This window comes from Eptatretus burgeri, chromosome 3, assembly GCF_056783735.1.
Source record: "Eptatretus burgeri isolate ZD-2024b chromosome 3, Ebu_testis_v1, whole genome shotgun sequence".
Taxonomy (NCBI): domain Eukaryota; kingdom Metazoa; phylum Chordata; class Myxini; order Myxiniformes; family Myxinidae; genus Eptatretus; species Eptatretus burgeri.
Genome location: NC_140963.1, coordinates 140,214,544 through 140,228,422, shown reverse-complemented (window position 1 = coordinate 140,228,422; position 13,879 = coordinate 140,214,544). Strand labels below are relative to the sequence as shown.

The 13,879-nt window shown below is 46.0% G+C and overlaps 1 protein-coding gene across 3 annotated transcripts in view; it reads right to left on the bottom strand.

Moving 5' to 3' along the window:
* Nucleotides 1-13,879, bottom strand: part of LOC147031140 (sodium channel regulatory subunit beta-3-like) — an 82,979-nt gene that overhangs the window by 46,575 nt on the left and 22,525 nt on the right. Inside the window, exon 3 of one of the 3 annotated variants that reach the window (XM_085875928.1) lies at nucleotides 1,431-1,538. The exons of the other annotated variants lie outside the window; for them this stretch is intronic. The gene's annotated coding sequence lies outside the window, so the exon portion shown is untranslated. The remainder of the gene's footprint in view (nucleotides 1-1,430; nucleotides 1,539-13,879) is intronic. 3 annotated transcript variants of the gene reach the window in all.

The window sequence follows — 13,879 nt, the reverse complement described above, 5'->3', positions numbered from 1 at the left end:
GGCTAATAACCAATCATCCCACCAAATTTCATGCAATTTGGTTTAAAACTTTTTTGAGTTATACGAATCACAAGATTACAAATAAATAAATAAATAAATAAATAAATACACGCCGACCAAAACATAACCCTTCGCAGAATGCGAAGGTAATCACGCAGTGATAACTATGTTGGATGAGCGGGTCCTGAATCGATGAAAGCATTCCATTCGTTTTTGCCCAGTGAAAGGACCCTTGAAACCTTTTAGACCCTAAAGGGGTCTAAAGTATTGAAAGCATCTCATAAGAACTAAGACTCATAAAACGACTAAAAATGTCATAAAAGGACCAAAAAGGTCTCACGGGGTCTAAATGGTTTAAGGAGTCGAAGGGGTCGAAATGGACCATTAGGATTTGAAAGGGTCATAAGGGGTCTACAGGTCCATGGAGTACTGATGGACCCTGCTATTTGCGGAAGAATGTTTTTGCCGCCAAAAATTGGACAGAGAGCGACGTGTGGCAGGGCACAGTGTCGTGATGAAGGAGCCACCCATTCTTCCACTTCTCTGTTTTTTTTTCTCTCTGTCTCTCACAAATGTTTCATAACTTCACGTAGAAAGCCACATTAACTGGGCACCTGTGAGAAGAAATTCTGCGTAAACCATTCCTTCCATGTCAAAGAACACAATCAGCATGACCTGCGATCTCAACTGATGCGCTTTTTTGGACTCGGTGACGCGAGATGTCTTCGACAAGGAGCTCTGTGCTTTCGTTTGCAGGTCATACCCGTGAACCAACGGCTAATCACCCGTTATCACCTGGGGTAAGAACATTGGATCCGAAACGCATCGATCAAACATGTTGGATGACATGAAGACAATTTTCTTTTGGTCATCTGTGAGGATGTGCGGAACAAAAACTTTGTGCCACCGCTCCTCATGTTCAAATTGTCTTTCAGGAGGTATTTACTCCATAGGTATTAACTTTCTTCTCCGTTAAATAATTTGTGGGTTATCCACGCCTACCAGTGGTACGGTCGTTTTTACATGCTGCAAGCTCATGGAAGGGCAGTTACACAGAACAAATCAGGAGCCAACAGAATCATGTAACAGAAAATTCATATCTTCACTATAACTTTGCATCGAAGTACTGTATCCGATTGAACCGTAACCCTAACCCTAACTTGTATTGTTTCTGCTCTGTTATTTCATGAATTACAGATAGCTATGGCTGAGTGTGTTTTCTGCGAGAAGAGTTTTGAAGATGGTCAGGATACTGCAATCCTACGAGAAAAGGGGAGCGAGAGTATCAACAGGGCCAGTGAGAAGCAAGGAAGTAGTACAAGAACTCATAAAGGTCAGCGAGTACACACAGAATGCCGACGGGTTTTCACTCATCCACAGACCAGTGCAAAGGCACAGGAAAAAGTAACTGAACCAAGATCAGCCCTCACCGTGTATCCGTTCAGAAACGCCAATGTTCAGTTTGGACAAGCACCGTTTGTCTTGCGGTGAACCAGCTACTTCCAATGAGAAAAAGTGTGATCGCATGGATGTCTCTCCTGTAAGAACCACATCATTCCAAAATATTGTCTTACGTTCATGTGCACAAAGGAAAGATGAATGGTCAACGTTCGTTTCATGCAGAATTGCATATGCTAATGACCTAATCACAGCCGATGCAGTTTACCATCAAAGCTGTAATGTCAACTTCAGGACTGGGAAGCAGGTTCCACAACAACATTCCTCTGGACTAGGTAGTGTTGCAAAGAAACAAAGGCTTGGCAGACCCAAAGAAGCAGAAAGATATGAAGCATTCCTGTTGGTTGCAAAGTACCTGGAGGAAAATGATGACCAACAGATCACAATAACAGACTTGATTGAGAAAATGGAGACAGGTATTTTGGGTTCAGAGGTTGCAGCTTATGGCTTTACACATATGAAGAGTAAACTCATGGAACATTTGGGTGACAATATCATAATAATCGAGCTGAATGGGAAGCCAAATGTTGTAACCTTTAGACGAACAGCAGCAAATATTCTCCATGACTTGAACAAGGAACAGAAGAAAGAGGACCCCAATATTGAGAAAATATGAATGATAAACAGTTGCCAAGCTTATCAAGAGTGACATAAAGGCAGTTGACTCTTCTAATGATGTACGAGTATATCCAACCAGAGAACAGATGTCATCAACAGTAGCAGCTGTGCAGTTCATTCCACAGTCACTACTGATGTTGTTGCAAGGTTTGTTCGTTGGCAAAAACACTGATCTGAAGGTAGCATCAATTGGACAAGCTATAATGCAAGCGTAGATCGTAGATTCATCATCACCGTTCATCGTAGATACTCTTCATAAACACGGCTTCAGTTGTGCCTGTTCTGAAGTGCGGAAGTTCGAGAAAAGTGCCGCTCTTACACAAGGGGCAGAGTTGCCTGAGCCTGGATCTGGAGAGTTCATTCAGCATGTTGGTGACAATGTCCATCACAATACAAGAACTCTTGATGGCTTTGGAACATTCCATGGAATGGGGATAATTTCCACTTTCACACCAGGAAAGCTGCTTAGTAAACCTGTAGCTAGAGTATCAGTGACAACGGATGACATCATAAAAGTGGGAAGGATCAACATCAAAACTTTCAAATCTCAGCACACAGGACGTAATCCATTGACATACAAAGAACTGCAGGCAATGGAAGTGCACGATCCAACGTATCACATCGATCTTCTGTGGGAAGTGGCATTTGTCCTTCGTCCGAAGAGGCCAGCATGGTCAGGTATGAAGCAGGCTGTTCATCAGGGTGACTATCCTGGCAAGTCATCTGTGCAGTTCCTGCCCATGATAGATATGGACTCAACTGACATGTCTTGTATCTTCTCCACACTTACTTTTGTGTGTGAACAAGCCAATGCCTACAATGTCACCCCAGTGATTACATTTGACCAGCCACTTTGGTGGAAAGTCTTAATGATTGTAGAATCAGAGCCAACTGACAGTTACCTGAAATCTATCATCTTGAGACTTGGAGGTTTACACATGGAAATAAGTTTTCTGGGCTCTATTGGTTACCTTATGGCAGGAAGTGGTCTACAAGAAGTCCTTGAAGCCGTGTATGCCGGAAACGCTGTAAAGCACATGCTAAGTGGAAAAGCAATCTCCAGAGCAGTGCGAGGGCATCTCTGGGTGGCAGCCCTCAAACCGATACCAGTAGCCAATGCATATAATCTGCCCATACCCACGCATCAACCTGACCAACCGGAACGAGACACAAAAAGTACCTCTGATGACTGGCATACAATTGGCCTATCAGGAGAGATGGAAGTGGAAGTTGAGGATGAAGTTATTCCAGACAAGAACCAAGAGCAATACTTGCTTGAAGCCAGCAAGATTTTTGATCACCTCATGATGCATCCGGGTATCGCTGTTGAGATTTCCTCTGCAGAGGTTCTCTCAAGAGTTGCTAATAAATTGAAAGGAGAACGGAGCTCAATGAGTGACCTAAAGACTGCCCAACTTTGGTTGCAATACTTGGACATGGTTGCCATCCTAAAGAAATTCATAAAAGCTGAACGCACAGGGAATTGGATGGTGCATCTTGCGGCAGTACAGGATATGTTACCTTTTTGCAGCAGCAGGGCACAATCTGTATGCCAAATCAGCATACCTGTATCTGTAAAAGATGTGCCAACTTGACAAGACTCATCCTAATGTATACACAAGCTTCATGAATGGTTTTCACATTGTTAGGAGAAGCGATCGATTCTGGGCAGGCCTATCTACTGATCTCGTAATTGAGCAAGTGTGAATGAGAAGTATCAAAACAAGTGGTGGGTTGACGAGAGGCAGAGGTATGACCGAGGTCCAGTGGCTGACCTGGATATTGGAGATACCATCTTGTGCCCAGGTCAATTTGCTATGCAAGAGCTCACTGGTGTAAACTAAAATGCCAGTGAGCAGCACAAAGACACATCCAAGTCCAGACAACAACGGGACACAGCAGACACCTACAAATTAATTGAAGCCTTCAACGAATGGGATCCATTCGGGAGCGAGCCATCCCTGCATAACACTGAGCGGTGTTGCTGCACATGACAAAGTGAATGTCAACAAGGCAAGATCTGGAGGCCAGACTATACTAGAGTCAATGGTTGGGAACAATGTGAATGATTATACTCTTTCAAAAGGAAAAAAAATCAAGCAGTGACACTCGGATCCAAGACAACTGTTGTCATCGGTGGAGAACCAGTTCAGGTGGATCCACAATTGCTTTTCCAGCGACCGAGTGTTATCGCCACCCGTGAAGAGCAGGAAGATCCAGCAGCTTTGTTTAAGTACGAGCTTTGCAGTCATCCCACAGCATTATTTGACAATGTTGGGCTTCCTAGAGAGCCAAACAAAGCGCACTAGGTGATGCCCTTTGGGAGATGGTGAAACTGGATCAGACAGTCTTGTCTGTGGTCTACCGTGGTCTTGCAACGTCTACCGTGGTCAAGAGGTCAACCTTTGAGAGCAAATGTCATATATATATATATATATATATATATATATATATATATATATATATATATATATATATATATATATATATATATATATCACACATGTGACAAAGTGGTATGGAAAGGCAACCATTGTGTTCGATGGTTATGAAGATGGGCCCACCATCAAAGATACTTCACATTGCAGACGCACAGGCAGCTCCAAAGGACCAAATGTTATATTTACAAGAGAGACTTCGCTGAAGCTGAAGAAAAATGAGTTTCTGGGCAACAAAGTAAACAAACAAAGGTTTCTGAATATGCTAAGTTCTTTCTTTGAGAAGGCGGGCTGCACAATGATTCATGCCAAAGGAGATGCAGACATTCTGATTGTCAAGACAGCAGTAGAGTCAGCGAAGGTTGTCAACACCATTCTTATTGGTGATGACACAGGGCTGCTAATCCTGTTGTGCTACCATGGAGATGCAATTGAGAAAGACCTATTATTGAAACCTGAAATAAAAGAGAACACCAAAAAGCACAAGGTATGGAACATAAAGAAGACACAGGAGATCTTGGGAAAGAAAATCTGTTCCAGACTACTCTTTGTGCATGCACTGCTTGGATGTGATACATCAAGAGTTTTTGGTATCGGCAAACCAGTAGCCCTAAAACAAGTCCAGAACAATGTTGATTTCCAGCAACTTGCTGACCTGTTCACAAAAGAGGGTGCTGCAAAGAAAGATATAATTGATGCAGGAGAGAAAGCCCGAGTCTACATCTATAATGGCAAGAAGGGTGAAGGTATAAACGTTCTGCGGGACAAACGTTTCTGTGAGAAGGTAGCAAAAAGCAGAACATTTGTGGAGCCTCAGATATTGCCGCCAACATCTGCTGCTACACAGTATCATAGTCTGTGAGTATATTTTCAGATTCAGACTTGGAAAGAGACTGCTGGACAATTAACACCAGAAGAATGGGGATGGAAGATCACTGATGGCCAATTACTGCCAGTATAGACACATCTCCCCGCTGCATCAGAGAAGTTGACCAAGATATTCAGGTGTAACTGCAAGACCGGGTGTAACACCAGCAGACGCACCTGCAAGCGTATTCCCATTGACTGTACATGGATGTGTGGGGTGTGTAAAGGTGTAAGTTGCGCTAATTCATCTCAGGTGGAGATAGATGACAGCAGTGATACCGATTGATGTTACCTGAAAATTCATTAAGAGCACCAACCACATTACCGATTAGCAGTGAAAACCTGTGTTAAATGTATCTTATCTTGATTGGGTGTCACCACTTTAAGTATTTCAGGTATTGCTTGTTGCTGCTTTAGTTAATTTTTCATACTTGCTTTTATATGACTATTGTTTGTATCAGGCACATGGATGCAAAGTTATCTGACATTTTTGATTTTCTCTAATTGCTAAAAGCTAATATGCATATTTTATGCAAGTTGTATTCATAATATGGGTTTGGATACTTGTTCCTTATATGGAAAATAATTGTGAAAATTAGAAATTTCTCTAATTCCTGAAACTAATTTGCATAATATGCAAATTATATTCAAAATATTAATTTGCAAATGTGCCTATCATGTTCATTGACCTTCAAAACATGGGTTTGGACACTTGATTTGCTTCAATTGGGTACTTAGATGCAAAGTTATAGCGAAAATAGGAATTTTCTCTTATGGCGGAACCTAATTTTCATATTATGCAAATTAGAACTACTTTCCCATGCTATGATTTTTTAGGACTTTTAGTACGGTGATTAGGGGGTCTTACTGAAATGCACTGCAGTGGAAATGATTATTTTGAAATTAGTGGTGGGTGAAGATACCAATTTGATGACCAATAGTAACAAACTTCTTCATTATCATGGAAATTTTTGAGCGCTCAGCCCTCCTCTTGACACCATTTCAGCCGAAGCTCTGGCTACATTATGTAGATTACATCTTTATTATCATGGCAACAAGATAAGATAGATCTCAATACTGTTCTTCAGCACCTTAACAATCAGCAATGCAACATTAAATTCACCATGGAAGTCGTGCAACAACAGTCAATTCATTTTCTTGACATCCTCATTACCAAGTCTCCTTATGGCAAGCCCTCTCACAAGAGATACAGGAAGCCAACTCACATGGACCACCACCTCAACTACCGCTCTTTTCACCATCCTTCAACTATCCAGTCCATGAGCAGCACTCTCATTCGCCACGCCGACACTACTAGCGACAAGTATAATCTGCAGCGTGAACGATGCCACTTCACAACTGCCCTTGAATTCAATGGTTATCCCACCCAAAAGATCAATACTAAACTACTGAAAGCTTGTGATCCCACACCGGAAGCTCGAGCATGTGTTATTGTCCCCTTCATTGGACGTACATCACACCACATTTAGCACATTCTCAAGACTGCCAACATAACAGCACGCCATCGCTCGACACACAAGCTCAAATCTATTCTGCACACACAAAGGACAGAAGGCCTCCTAACCACCAGCCAGGCATTTACCGCAACCCTTGTGAATGTGGTCAAGTGCATATTGGCACAGCATGTGAGCCTTGTTGTGTTTGTTAAGCACGTTTTATTTTTTTTGCTCTTCTTTACCTTGTTTGTCCTGCGTTTTCGCTCGTCTTTTCCCTTCCTGTTTTTCGCCAGCCTTCCTCCTGTCTGGTAGACCTCACCCACCAGGCAGGAGGGGAGCACCTTGCTCCCCTTTTCTACTTCTTCCCTCCCTCTCCCCCCTTTTTAGCTCGCCTGTTCGAAGAACAGAGAGCTATAGCGATACCCCCGGCGTGAGCGTCAGCGTGAAAATGTTACATTTTTTGTATTACGGAAAAACTCGACGGATTTCGACGAAACTTGGTGGGGGAGTTAGGTATGGTCCAAGGATCATGCCATTAGATTTTGGACTTGGTCGCCCCCCACCCCCCCAAAAAAAATTGTTAGAGAAAAAAAATTTTTTTTTTGCCTTTCTACATGTTTTAAGTGATTTCCAACCCCCCCCCAAAAGAAGTCTCCCCCACCCCAAAAAAAATTTAGAGAAAAAAAAATATTTCTTTTGCATTTCTACATTTTAAGTGATTTCCAACCGCCCCCCCCCCCCAAAAAAAATGTTGGAGAAAAGAACTATAACTGTCAGCACTGTTGACATTTAATGAATAAGATATAAGGTTCACTTGAGAGACCCAGCAGTATTGGCGGCGGAGGTTTTGCACTCTCCCGAATGCTCCCCTTCTAGTTTCCTTTCTGTTTTTATCCACCACACTATTTTTTTATACGCCCGATATACAGTCATGCGCCACTTAACGACAGGGTTACGTTCTGAGAAACGCGTCGTTAAGCGACGTCGTCGTTGTGCGAACATCATTTTTTTTCGTTTTCGTTTTCGAACATCGTACTAACACAAAACTACACACCTTGGCTATATGGAATAGCCTATTGCTCGTCGGATACAAACCTGTACAGCATGTTACTGTACTGAATACTATCGGCAATTGTAACACGCATCAAAGAGAGACGGAAGACACGTTAGTTTTACCTTTGTGCTGTTCATGACGGCCATCGGTGTTGTTAGCAGCAGCTTACAATCCCCTCTCGCATCGATTATAGAAAGATTAATAAATAGCGTTTGGATTTTATAAATATAAAATCATTGCATCGATGTTATAATTTATAAATGAAGAAACGAGCTCCTGTCAATTGTGACATATATTTTCGGAACAGTGCGATTGCTATAACTACATGAAAAGCTTCACCAAAAATAAATTTGTGTTTTAATTTCGACTGTAACAACGATTTATTCGCGGAATTCTTCATTTCAAAGGTAATTTACTTGCTGGAAGGTAAACGTGCAAACATTGGTTCAGTTTGAAAGCCAATTTCCTTGAATCCCGATTTAGCACGACCCTGCTTTTTTCGCGATGACATTTTATGGACCTCAACGATCGCATTATAACAAGGCCACACTGTCGTTTATCATTATGAAGTATTATGTACTGCACAGCGTACATAATTGTAAGTGCTATTTTTATACCACTGGCAGTGCTACGTCGGCTAGATCACTCTGCGATCGGAATTTTTCAGCGACATATTTTTTTTCATTTTTTTCAGAGCTGGCAGATCCGTCGTATATGCGATCCGTCGTTGCCCGGAACGTCGTTAAACGGCGCATGACTATATATTGTTACCGTTTTTACAGCCATTTTTCCCTGCTGTGCAGGGGTTGGCTTTTTCTTGAGGCAATGTTTTATGGCCGTATGCCCTTCATGACGCCAATCCTGGTCACTTCTTACGACACACAGGGATATGGTACACCTATTCTAACCGGGGCATACACCGGGACCAGTACACTGGTACTCATTTCGCCGACCTCGGAAGGATGACAGGCTGAGTCAACCCCCTGGTGTTAATTCAGCAGCCAACAGGGCTTGAACTCAGGACCCTGGGATCCCAAGCTGTATATATTGTTACGGTTGTGGAAATTCGCATTACACCATAAAGAGTCCTCAGGTGAGATACCTCGATGGGTCCATGTGTAGTTAGCCCAAACCCATTGTATGGAGGGAATTTATGTGATTCATCCGGGCTGCAACGCTTTGAGTTAGCCATTTTTCTGTTCTATCTTTTATTTCAAACAAACAGCATCTCAACAACCACGCCATCCCCACCATAGAGCCAACCACACTACACGCCACCTCCACCATCTACGCTACCACATCTTCACCACTCGCCATTCAATAGGCCCCGTGCGGTTACGATCTCCGCGGAGGAACAAACAAAAACCAACAACGATGCTCGGGGGTTTTTCCCACCTGTTTCTCCCGTCGAAATTCTCCACGCTCGGTGTGGTGGAAGTGCGATCCGAGCCGGGGGTCAAAGGTGAGAAAAGGTGGAGGCCTCTTTTTGGGGGAATAATTCTCTGGCCCTGAGCCAAAAACTGACTCCCCCGGCCCCCGCACGGGGCGGGGTGGAGGGAGAGCGAGAGGGCACGCCCCCCTTCGAGAGGCTTCTCCAAGAAGCTCGAAGGGAGGCGGGGCTGAAAACGGGGCGGAGCGAAGGGCGGGACCCCGCGCGACAAAAGGCGGACAGCACGGACCTTGAGTAAAGAAGTTGAGTTGGTTTTTCGAGGCTTCCTGTCTCCTAAGAGTGAAGTTGTCTTCGAGGCCTCCTGTCTCCTAAGTTAGAGAGGCTTCCTGTCTCCTTGTCTTGTCGGGGGAAGAGGTCCTGCGCTCGCGGCTTGGCGAGCGGCCTGTCAACGAAGGCACGGACGGGAGACGCGGCAGCGCCGGTTGTGAGGTGGACCTGCGTGCCACGGACGAGGAGTGCCGGAGAGGGTTCGCCGGCCGCGAGAGAGGTCGGGGCCAGGCGCGACCATGCTGACGGTCGTGGGAGAGGGACTCACCGGCCACGAAAAGGGAAGTCGCGACTTCTTTTCTTTTTCCTTTGCTTTTTGTGTAAATGCTTGTGGTGGCGCCGTCCGTAAAGTAGAACTGCGTAAGTGTTGCCGTGTGTCGGTCTTATTCGGTTTTAACTCTGCATTTGCTTTTGTTGCATAATTGTATGGCTGTGGATACGTGCTTGCTTTGTGTCTGTGTGTGTAAATAAAATGTTTGCTTGTTGAACTGTTCCCGCTCTGCTTCGTCTCCTTCCTTTTTATTGACTCTCCATCCTGCATCGCGTAAGAGATTCGTAGTGGGTTTAAAACGCCCGGTAATTAATCGGAACCGTCAAGGCCGACGATAACTCCGCTCGGTTATCCCTGTAATACGGAACGAACCGCTTAAGCAGTTCGTGTCCGGAGTCGGCCTGTGGCATGGTATGATCGCCCGGTCAACCACTCGCACAGGTACTTAGGTAGGTCGAATTTGGCGAGCAACCCTATCCTGCGTGGGTGGGCAATTGGCACGATCGTGGTGAGGTTAAGCCTCACTGGTGGTGCGACTGGCTCCGGGCGATAGTTCCCGGAGGGTCACGACCAAATTGTCCGTCCAGTGGGCGACGTGTCGCGATTCGAGTTACGTGGCCGATCGCACGCCGGCGGGCGCGAATTTGCAACAATATATAATCGGGGCGTATTATGTGATGCTGGTCGTCCGTCCGTCTGTCTGTCTGTCTGTTCCTGTCCGCACTCTAACTCCCAAAGTTTTCAACTTTCACGTTTCATATTTGGTACATAGGTACAGACTGTGGAGACGGTGTGTCATGATATACGTTCGTCATCTAAAGTGGTTGCCATGGCAACCAGGATGCTGTTTTCCATGTGGTCGCACAATTCTGTATATACCTTCCTGTGAGGGCGTATATTGTGCTCACTTGCGCTCTTGTTACCGATTACAATATACAAACACATATTGCTTTATAATTATACTTCACTGCAATGCTTTATAAATAATATTAATTATTAGATTCATCTTTTAAAAACGATAAATGTATAAACAGGCGAGCATTAGGTGGCTTCGACACCAACTCTGGTATCAATAGTGTTGTCCCCACCATTCCCAGAACCCTGGGATGGCGAGCAGGTGTCATCATTGCATCCGTTTTCGGTTGGTTAAGGATGGTGCTGTTCCAGCCATTGAGACTTTTGGTCTGGAGGTTTTGTTGGGCATGGTGGGGTTTGCGGTTGCCAACTCATTTGCCTCATCTATTTAGCCCAAAGGTTTGATGTGTCCTTCCAGTCCGCTGGAAGGCTAACAGAGTTCTGGGTGGGGTGGACTGCCGCTTGGTCAGCTGGGTCTCTGGCTAATTGGGTTGTCGAGGCCTTCTCTGACTATGAAAGGCTCGTGACGGTCCGCTTCTACAATGAGAGCGTTGCAGATAAGTTTTGCTTGTCTCGCTTTGTGGATGTCAAAACCCCACCAAGGCTTATCCAAAATGGTTTGGATATTTGGACTGGGGCTTGGCAATATCGCCTCAAGGATGATGGTACGGTAACCCACATCCCTAACGGGATTGTTATCGGGATAGACCATGAGCAAGCATTTTAGGCGGGGCAGCACAAAGTATGCCGCAAATGCGTTCAACTGGGTTACATTATTTCTGGGTGCAAAGAACAATTTTGCTCCCAATGTGGCCAGTTGGGACATTTAAGGGAGTGCTGCACCACGCAGGTGCAGCGCAGCCTTTGTGGTGCACCGAGGCACACCTTCCGCCCCTGCCCACAGAGTTATGCCAGTAAGATGCGTGCCTCTGTGGGCGGGGTGGGGATGTTTCCTCTGGGACAAGCAGGGGAACTGTGCCAGTGGCTGTTTTGTCTCCCCCCCCCCAACCCACAGTTGAGAGTGACGGAGGGATGGAGGAGGAAAAGGAGGAGGAGGAGGAGGAGGAGGAGGAGGAGGAGAAGGATGAGGAGGGGTCCATAATCCTTCAGCCTCATAAATAGAGGGACCTCGATGTGGATGTATTGGGTGTCGGACCCACTGAGGTGGGAGAGGAGGAACCGACTGAGGTGGCTCCGGCAGCGAGACCAGTGGACGTGCCGGTCTCAGAAGAAGGTCCCCTGCCAGAACTGTTCATTGTGAGCACCTCCGCTGGTGCAGAGGACAAAGAACAATGAACAATTAAAAAGTGCCAGAGGAGCAGCAAGAAAAGGAAGGCTCCCCTGGGCAAGGCCCCATGGAGGAAGAACAATCCAGCAGAAGTCAAGGGCCCTGTGGGGTCTGAAGTCCCCCGTTCGTCCGGCCACCCATCCAGGTCCAGAGTGGAGCTCGCTCGACAGGGTTGGGATCAGCTGGGGAGGGCCGCAGCTGGTCTCCAGAGGACTCCCCCCACCCAATCTTCCCATTCCCATTTCCCTCCCCCCCCCCACTTTCTTCCCCTTCCCATAGCCCTCATCCCCATACTCCGGAGACTGCAGCCTTAACATTTGCGGACTTGCTTGGGGGGGGGGCGGGGGGGCTCTCGTTCTCGAACAGCGAGGGGCTGCCCGAGAACTTCCTGTCTCCAGAGGGGGAGGACTTAGCTCAACTACGCAGGGAGAATGTTTGTATTGATGGCAAGTGGCTCTTTGGCATGCTCAAGGCCCCCCCGACTGTGAGAATAACCGCAGGAAGAAGAAGCAGCATGGTAGCCCATTGGGTACTGCCAAGGAGGGAGGAGCTTCATCTGTCCCATGACTCCACTTACATGTTCTGCACTTTGGTTGGTGATTAACGTACCAACACTTAAGAGTTCAAAATTAACATCTTTGAACTTACGGGAAGTCCGTACCAGAGTCCGGAGGATCACCGTCTTTTGAAGAACTACGCAATTTTGAATGGGACATCTGCTTTTTGCAGGAATGCCATATTCTGCACAGGGAGTACGAATATCTAAGTGCAAAATGGCGGTACGGAGTGTCATATCGGTCTGGAAGCAATACTCTCAGTGCGGCAGGATTAGGGTTCCTTATTAAGAGCCCGAACGAGGTCCTTAGTTGAGAGGAAATTATTCCGGGGAGATTGGCCTCGCTCAGGGTGGTTGTGTTATCGACCTCCCCAGACCCTGGTCAATGTGTATGCCCCTCAGAACGGGTGTGAAAGTGTTGCTCCTGCGCCAGTTGGAGCTCCTCCTTTCCACCTCTGGCCCTACGATTGTTGGGGGAGATTTTAACAAAGATGTGGATAGATTTGTCCTCAAATCCTTAAAGGACTTGTTCAGGATTTTAGGCTGAGGAACACGGGTGCTCGAAGGAGTAATATTGCCTGGACCAATGCGGCTGGTACCAGACTGGCTGGGATCGATTGCTTTTTGTCACCAAATTTTGGCGACCTGGACGATGTACTTCACGCGGTGGCCTTTGCGGAACGCTGTCACTTGTCTCTGGGTAGAGAATTATATGGGGTACGTGCCCGGTGCTCTGAACTATGGAAACTTAACCGTCGCCTTTTGCAGGATGACAGTTTAGTGCTTTCCTATTATCGGAAGTATAAGGATTGGAAAGCCATTAGGTGCCTCTTCCCGAACTCAGCACCCTGGTGGGAGGAGAAATGTATGACTGCTGCATTTTTCCATACGGCCGGGCCAATGAGGGCCGCGGGGAAAGGGGAGCGTTTGAAATGCTTGCAGGCGTACCTCCAACGCTTTTTCAGAAACTCTGCAAAGGAATTGACGTGACAGAAAAAAATCTACCAGGTGAAGGGGAGGATTTTTGGCCTCCTTGAAGCCAGGGCAAGGACAATCATCTTCCAGAACAGTGCAGGTATTGGAGGGGAACGAAAAGTGTGCCAGATTCTTTGTCCAACTATGTGACAAGCAGAAAGGCGTTTTGCCACAGGTTAACGTGGGGGAGGCCATGTTTCGACCTTGATCGAATTATGGAAGCGGTGGAGGATTATTGCTCCAGGCTCTTTGAAAAACAACCGGTTGATGAAATCTGAATGGCTGAAGTTCTCGGCCATCCGAGTTACCATCTGACCTCCGAACT